This window comes from Apium graveolens, chromosome 4, assembly GCF_009905375.1.
Source record: "Apium graveolens cultivar Ventura chromosome 4, ASM990537v1, whole genome shotgun sequence".
Taxonomy (NCBI): Eukaryota; Viridiplantae; Streptophyta; class Magnoliopsida; order Apiales; family Apiaceae; genus Apium; species Apium graveolens.
The window spans coordinates 120,519,007-120,528,059 of record NC_133650.1 but is presented as its reverse complement, the minus strand read 5'-3'; the positions used below and the strand labels follow the sequence as shown (position 1 = coordinate 120,528,059).

The following is a 9,053-nucleotide window of genomic DNA, read 5'->3' as shown; positions in this document are numbered from 1 at the left end:
CTTTTTTATTTTATATTCATATATTAAAATTATTTTATGTATTTTATAATTTTTATTTAATTTTCTTTCCAAAAAAAATTATGACTAGTTTTATATTAATATATTAAAATTATTTTATGTAATTTATAATTTATATTTAATTTTCTTTCAAAAAGAAATTATGACTTATAAGTTATAATTTACCAAACACATTATCAACTTATAATTAATTTTTACGTAAAATTATCCAAACACCTAAATAAGTTATAAGTTACTCATATTACTTATACGACACATTTCAACTTTAAGTCATAACTTACATTTTTTAAGAAATCCCAAAAGGCTCCTATTTGTTCGATTGTTTGTTTGTTGGTACTTCCTCCGTTTCTTTTTAATAGTAGTTTGATATTTTAAAAAGGCATTCTCCCATGACTCTAGAAACATACAAAAACATTTCTAATCAAAAACTCTCCATCCTTACTCATTCTTTCTAGATTTCTATGCACTTATTTCTAAGTATTTTGACCGCATATTTAAAATAATAATTTTAAAAATTTTCTTTTTCAGAATAAAAATATAACTTAAATTTTTATTTACAAAAAAAAAATATAAAATCATAATTTTTACTATATGTGCAGAAAAGTGAAAACAGTTAAAATGACACAGGGGAGTATAGAATAAAATTTATTTTCATTTTGTATATTGCCCGAGTCTTTGCTCTGAAGTTGGACAATAAAGGTCCAGGGCTGATGCCAAGGGCAAATATATGCAGCGACTTTGTATTAAAGGTGATTAACAAAGATAAAACTAATAAATTCAACCTGACAAAAAACACTAATAAATTCAATATTAGCAGTTTTCTAAAAGGGAGAGCTGCTTGTGCTCGTTTTACCACTGCACTGTAGTCATGCGGGAGCAAAATATAATTGAGGCTTGCGCTTGTGTGACACCATTCTATTGACACATATCAAAATATGGAGCACGTCATTAATGCTGCTTCTATCCGATATTCACAATTTGGTCAAGGCATACCTTTCATAGAACTCTGCAGCGTACAAAAGGATCCCAGTGTATATTTGAAGTCGGCTTGCAACTCTCTTCTTAGTCAAATCGTGTTGGCAAAATTATTGTTGAAGAGATAGTGCAGCATACAACGTTGCTGCGGAGCATATTCTAAAGTTGTGTTATATATTCATAACAATCTCTTATTAACCAGTGTATATATTGACAAGGCACATAAATAAAATTTGAAGTTAGTTGAAATGTGTCGGAGAAGTTGATGTTCCAATAAAGAAGTTGACGAGGCGAGTATATAGTCATACTTGTAGCAAATGAGGACATTGCGGTCTGGGACGAGCTAAAGAAGTTAAATTTTAAGTTAATGTTGCATGTCTAATTCCCCGTACTTCTTCACATCAATAATCCTGGTCAATGTTAATACAAGTAGATCATATATCTTCAGGGGAGGACAAAAAAGAACCATTGGACCAAACTGCAGCAAAATAAATCTTGTTCAGCCACTTCAAGAAGCACTCAACTTTAATAAATAATCTTACAAGTTGATGGTCTAAAAGCAATATATAACATAAAATTTTCCAGATACCTAAAGGCAATATATGAATTATAACCTAAGGTTTTCCAAATACCAAGCATAAAAATTATTTCGGCTCTTAAAGATTTTGGGTCCAAACTACAGGGAAGTATACCATCAAGAACCATTGACTTTTATCATAAAACTGATAAGTTGCTCTAAACCATTTATTAACAATTAAAAATAAGCTATCTGTAAGCTATATTTAATAAAAAATGTGAAAGATAGTATGAGGCAAATTAGCACTGGTTCATTGAACACATGAAAATGTGTAAGCTCATTTGAACTCCCATATTTATATAATGCCTGTGAAGATTAACAGTTAAATTGAAAAAATGGCTAAGTTTATTATAAATTTAATGAGAAGTTGCCTATATTATAGAAGAACAGTTTTTACTTCAATGAATTATATCATACTCTAACCTTGCAATAGTTTAAAATTTTAATGAACCAACTATAATGCAAAGGAGAGTATTTAAAATTGCTAGCTAAATCTAGTAAAAATTATTTTTTTCACTGGTTAGAGGTAGAGGTAATGGTAGTTCCTTGATCATCATTCTATTCATAAGTAGGATTCAAGATTAAGCTAATGCTTAATGAGATATAATCAAAACTGAAGTTATCGAAAGATTACTCTTTTTTAGACAATTTCCCAGTAGTAGGAATATGCAGTCAAAATCTTAAGTCACCGGATTTTACCTTAAAAATACATTTGACGAAAAAGTGAAGCCTGGCCCGAAAAAGCACATAAGAGAATGGGGAAAAGCACAGAGGAGAATGGAGAGCTGTGAAGAGGCCTTGAAAAACAGAGGCTTTCAATTAGCTTTAAATCAATCACATATATTTTTACATAGTTGCCATCAAAATTTACCCAACGATAAACCAAAAGACTAACTAATATTTCATCTTTAATAAAGCACGTCCACAATGAGACCCATATTTTCACCTAAGAAGATTAACTATTAAATTGGAAAATAACTAAGTTCATAGTAAATTTAATAAGAACTTGCCTATACAATTCAGGATCAGTTTTTTCCGAACAAGTTAGATCAAAAGATAAACTCTGTGGTAATTTTTTAGTTTGTATTAATCTAACTACAATACAAAAGAAAATATGTTCAAATACGTAAACAAAATCTAGCAAAAAAATTGGGTTTTACCTTGATTAGAGGTCAGGTAGTTTCAGCAAAACTCTAATTTTTTTATTTTTTTTTGCTAAATAACAACACTCTAATTATTTTTTAGAATTTAAGATTATGCTAATTCATAATTAAACATAATTGAAACTGAAATCATATAAACATTACTCATTTCCAGATATTTTCTCCAAAAAAAGCAGGCATATGCACAGTCAATATCTCCTGTCATGAGATTTTACCTTGAAAACACATTAGGCAGAAAAGTGAAGCCCGAGTCTGGGAATGTAGCACGGAGAGAATCCATGTTTGAGAGCTGCAAAAAGGCTTAAAACCGAGGTTTGTAAGCCAGAGCAGCTAAAATCATTATATATTTTATAAGAAATAAAAGAATAATACATAAACACTTACAAAAAGTTTCTGTCTAAACATAATTCAGGTTTCTGATATAGGGCATGTCATATTTTTAGGTTAATTAGATCTAACTTCAAATAAAAAATGTGTCTCGTAAATGTATCAAATTTATGGCACCGAAAAACACAAATATTACTGAATTTGAAGTTTGGTTATCTATTCCCTTGCTCATCCGTTCTATTACAAATTTTAACTTGATGGAATAGGTCCAGAAGCAAATCAAAGCCATGACCTTCTATTAATCTAAAAGTGTTGTAAGTTGCAAGAGCTGTTCTTAAGGTGCACTTCAGGGAAACAAAATTGTGAATATAGGTCATTAGGCCTCCGTGAAAGATAATTAAACTGTGTGAATATGGTAAAAAAAATTCAGGAGTCTTCACAACGCCTGCTAGTAGGCCTAGTCAGCAACCAAACGATAGTGGCAACACAAAAATAAAAGAGAATTTTAGTAGGCATTACAAGTACAACAATTGGATAGTAAATTAAACACATATACTTGCATTGTTAGTTTTCTAGTTAAACCAACACGACTGGTTTAAGCATCAAAACTTGCGGTCATGAAAAGTCTGTTCAACAGAGATAGCACATTTACCACGCTTTCTACTAAAAAAAGTCCAATTTCATCGGCAAATGTAAGAATAGAGAACTCAACTAAATTAACTGAATACCTCAAGTAGATTTAAATATATATATATATATATATATATATGGAAAATGAGTAAGAAAAGAGGAAATTAAGATTTAGAGTTGACACCAGTGGCGGATCTAGGGGGGGCCAGAGACCGGGGTCCAGAGCCTCTGGCCCCCCTTAAATTTCAATAAATACTGAGTAGTATACTTCAAAACCTGTTGTAAATACAGTCCAGTTGGTAACCAGGGTTCAACTCCTTGCTGCTGCTCCTATACGTGTAATTAGACTTAAAAATTCAACTAAATTATTTCTTTTTGTTTAAGGCAACTAAATTTTTTCTTTTTTGTTTTATTTATGTAATTCTATTTTAACAAAATGCTTATTTTTATTATATTAATCAATATATTTTAGCAAAAAATATGTAAAAAAAATTTAAAAAATTTCATTTTTTTTTCGGACCCCCCTACAATTTATTTCTACGACCGCCACTGGTTGACACTATCGTAGCCATATACGACAACACCATTTTCATCAGTAAAGAAGAAAAGGAGAAGTTCCACGAGATAGAGGGTGAAGGGGAATACATTCCAACACACACATATACATTTTGTACCTTAGAGGCTTAGACGCTTTAGTATTGGAGGATACCTTATGTTGTTTAAAATCATGTTACCAACTCAAACTTGTTTGCACTCTCAATGGGGAGACAATCGAGTTCATTTCTATATAATTTTGAACTCAATCATTAACTAAACATGTATTAGTATAATAATTACTTTTACTTAATATTCTATATGTATAAACATTTGAAAATAATAAAATTCTATAAAATTAGTCTTCAGAGATTTTTGTAACCTTTTCTAAGCACCTGGTATTTCTCTAACTATTATAAAATATAAATTGTATGATGTACGCAAATATTTACCAAGTGTTTAAGGCGGTTACTCCTCAACTTCTCGTGATCAGTCCTCTAAACTTTCCTTTCATTATCGCATTTATCGGATTTTGCTTCAATCCTAGAGATATGTAATACATTATAACTATCAAACAATACTGATAATAGGGAAAAAAAGTGTTCATAATATTAAGAGAGGGAGAGAGCTGGTTTTTAATAAAGAAGCTCGTAAACCTTCCTAAAAACTGAATTGGTTTGACTTAACTTTGCAAAAAGAAAAAGAATAGGTGAGGAGACGTGACATAAAATATCGTCAAGAATAAATCACGATCATAAATACAATAATAAAACTTCAATCTTCTTATCGGTACCTAGGCAGTTTTGCTAATATATTGAAGTGGGTGTTATGGCTCTCTATATCTTAAAGTAAATTAATTTTTAAAATTAAAGTTCGCAAAACCACTTCTAATATATCTACCTAAGTTTCAAAATTACATGAGGTACTCCATTATGTAAATAAACTTAGCCTTGCGCAAACTGCAAAATTAATATAAAATGATTGGATACCATTACATTCTAGTATCAAAATGAGGCTTAATTTACAATATATTTAATTACGACACTAACACAAAATGATTAATCTGATTCACTATTCTCTGGATCAGAGTGTTTACAAAATATAGTTGCAATGCCCTGCTTACTATATCATATATTTTTGTTCCTATAGAGTATAGACTGAATGTGGTATTTAATGTGACACCTTTGTTGTGCTTTGTTCAATGAGTTAATTTTCTCAGGAAAACATCGTCACTATGTTCCAGTTTAACCATGCTATTAAAATTATTCCAGGAATTAGTGAAAAAATATATTAAATCATACGTAAAGAAATGCAGGAGAATGTATGCACAAACAAATAGGGTAAAGGAAGATATATGGAGTAGATACGCTTTTTAAATCAGTAATTTCCTTGATTTATTAACAGGGATTTCAAGGTTTGAACAAAATTTCTAGAGCTGTCGCTGCTATTAGTAGATTTGCTGATAAATAAATTAGTTGTGGAAGCTGGCCTGGGTCTACGCAGTCGAAATCTGAGTGGACAATTCCTATTTCCATCATCTATATGAACTCGAGTTCCTTGTTGGGTTCACGGTGCATGAAAAGTTGCTTACGTCCACAATTTCGGATATTAATACCATATCAGGAAAAAAAATTAAGCAAATCAAGACAAGGGTTATTAAAATATGCAAACAGTAAATATCAGCAAAAATAATAAGGTATGTATCAATTGGCACATAATTAGAACCAAAAAATACGTATATTTTGAGGTTGTCCATGGCCTTGCTGGTCCCTTTCTTAAGTTTCTTCAAATTTCCACCCAAAAAACACATTAAGACAAGGAAAAATAATGTGCAATAACTTGAACTCGATAATATGCACCAAAAACTATAGATTCATCCAACCTTTTGGTAAGCTTACACAATATGTGTCGAGGACTTATAATACTGATGGATTATAATTTCTTTTATATACATTATTAGATTAATAGGAATACTGGGATTAGCTCTTCAAGGGAAAATGTCATGCATAATTTGCTCCCCATCCTAAAACAATATGAACAAGTAACATAAAAAATGAAATGAAATCCTAATACGGAAAAGACACTAAGGCTCTGTTTGAGATTCCTGTTGAAAAAAGTGCTGTTGTAAAAATCAGATGACTGTTTGGTAATTTTTTTGATACGTATATGTTTTGATGAAAAAATTAAAAAAAATGATGCTTTTGGTAAAGTTTGATGGTGAAATCAGTATCTGCTTCCCGCAACAGCTGAAAAACAGCTTTTTCTAAAAGCATGGCCGCATGGGGGGACTTGATTTCTCTAACAACAGTTTTTAAGCCAAAAACATTTTTCCGAAAACCAACTTTTAAATTTTACCAAACAGTTTTTTAACTGTTTTTCAGCGACAAACACACCCTAAATCATATATTGCAACTCGAAAGAAGTATTTATCGAATAAATAAATAGAACATAAAGTAATGGTCAAGGAAAATTAAACACAAACTAAGATCGAACAAATCCAACAATATGGTGATTTCTGATTTTATTTAAATAGAAGTAAAAAGTAACATTCATAATCAGAAGAAAACTTACTTGTACTTGGTTATAAAAATTCAAGGCTTCAGTTGCATCGAGGCTTGTATCATCAACTTGTCGCTATATGAACTCGAGTTCCTTTTTGGGTTCACAGTGCATGAAAAGTTGTTTACGTCCACAATTTCGGATATTAATACCATACCAGGAAAAAAAATTAAGCAAATCAAGACAAGGGTTATTAAAATATGCAAACAGTAAATATCAGCAAAAATAATAAGGTATGTATCAATTGGCACATAATTAGAACCCAAAAACTAACAGCAGCAGGTACCCCTGGTGCAAATAAGGACTAGACAAATCAACCAAATAGTACACAATTTATAAGTCAATTACATAATAATTTCAAAACTCAGGGACCAGTCATACAAGAAATGATCAGTCGCACAATGAATACCTAATAATTGAACTGGAATGGTTTACCCATGCATGAAACTCCTATGAAAATCAGAGGCAAATATGAAGTAGAATATTATGTATCGGCATATTAATATGTATTAGTAAAGGAGGGAATTTCATCGATGGCAGGCATGTAAGTCTGGAAAGAACATGGTCATTTGAAGAAGCAATATTAAATAGGCTACCAGAAGACACACATTTGTCACTAAATTAATTTCGTGAGGTACAACTTTTTAAAGAAGTTGTATCCATAAACATGCAAAATGCGAGATAAAAAACTTCAGAAATCGACCTTGGTAAAAGGAAACAACCTAGCCTTTAGAAATCGACTCCCAAATAACATCTAGATTCCTGCATAAATTACAGGGTATTTAAGATTTCCTTGCCTATTCCTATATACAAGTTTAAGTAAGCTATAACCTGCTTGTCTATAATGCAGCATTGTGTAGAAACAAATAAGCCCAACTCCCTATCCCAGATGGCACAATGTGGCCCATCCAAGCTTGTAAAGAATCATCTACATGGAATATACAAATTGTTTGAAGGGAATTCAAGATTCACTACCTGAAGTTCTTCGAAATTATATTACATTAAGAATTTTTAATTACCGAACTGCGAAATATACTGGATTTGTATTTACCGGAAGAACGTATATGGCGTCCATGCCCTGTGTAAACAGCCATCAAACGATCTTACAAATAAGTAAACCTAATTAAAAGGATTAACATAATAACGTTTAAAAAAGCCCAAAACTTCAATCAGGACAAAGTTACAATTAGTACCTCACTTGCTCAATATTAAGCTTCTTCACCACAAGTGGCAGATTGTTGAGCGATCCAATTTTATGAGTCAGAGAAAATTGAGAAAGAATAGGAGGGTGCATGTCACAGCGGCACGGACATGTCAAGATGGGCATGTCATGACGTCATTTAGCCAGACATGCTTTTTCATGATTCGGCATGCCTTTTTACTAATTTTTTTTATTTTTTAATAATTATTTTAATATTAGAAATATCCAGAAATAACAAATATAATTTTAAAATATTTACATCTATACTATACTATAATAACCGGAATGGAGTATAATTTGGTATGCCTTTTTTTGGTTGGTTTGGTTATCCCCATTTATGACCGTCAGATCTTTTTAATTAATTGATAAGGATCGTTCGATTCAATACTAAAAGAATATACACTACTCAAACTCCCATGTTCGAACCCCGCCAACGACAAATATTTATATTATTATTTATACAATACTAAAACTCTCAAGTTCGAACCCAACGAACAACAAACATTTATATTATTATTTATACACTACCCAAGATTCAGGTTCGAATCCTGCCAACAACAAATATTTATATTATTATTTATAAATATACTAATAAGGTAATGATCCAATTTTTTTTTATTATAATTTTAAATAATATAAAAATATTAATGAAGACCCGTGCATCGCACGGGTTGTAAAGCTAGTATATTTTAATATTTAAAAAGTTACTAATTTAAATGAGTATTATGATGGTATTTGGTTGTTACTGTCAACTAACTTTAATTTTATATTCAAATTCACTGTATATTAGTATAATAATTATTAATTAAATTTTATTATATTTAATTGATAAATGACATGCCATTTGGGCATGCCTTTTTGCAAAAAGCATGCCTATAGGCATGCCTTCCGGGAGTCTTGTGACAGGTACCCTAATCAAGAGGCATACAGGGGGATACCGAGAGGTGAGCAAAATAAACGTAATGCAAGAATGAAATTACGTTCGTCTAAGCAGTGTCATTTCTATAATTTGAAATCAAATGTCAAAAATTTCAACTCCAAAAGACTTCTATACTTCAATGCAAATATG

General features: G+C 30.9%; 1 long non-coding RNA gene across 8 annotated transcripts; it reads right to left on the bottom strand.

Annotated features, from left to right (window-relative positions):
• Nucleotides 1-661: 661 nt before the first annotated feature.
• LOC141719354 (uncharacterized) lies at nucleotides 662-8,097 on the bottom strand. 8 transcript variants are annotated; one of them, XR_012574091.1, is made up of 7 exons: nucleotides 7,977-8,097; nucleotides 7,803-7,861; nucleotides 7,615-7,711; nucleotides 6,796-7,545; nucleotides 2,949-3,033; nucleotides 2,270-2,367; nucleotides 662-1,471 (listed from the first exon to the last, which is right to left on the bottom strand). It is a non-coding gene; the product is annotated as an uncharacterized LOC141719354 (long non-coding RNA). The 8 variants fall into 8 exon arrangements; XR_012574095.1 differs by having other exon boundaries at nucleotides 662-1,152; nucleotides 1,302-1,471; nucleotides 6,796-7,711; nucleotides 7,977-8,096; XR_012574093.1 differs by having other exon boundaries at nucleotides 662-933; nucleotides 1,012-1,471; nucleotides 6,796-7,711; nucleotides 7,977-8,095.
• Nucleotides 8,098-9,053: the final 956 nt, after the last annotated feature.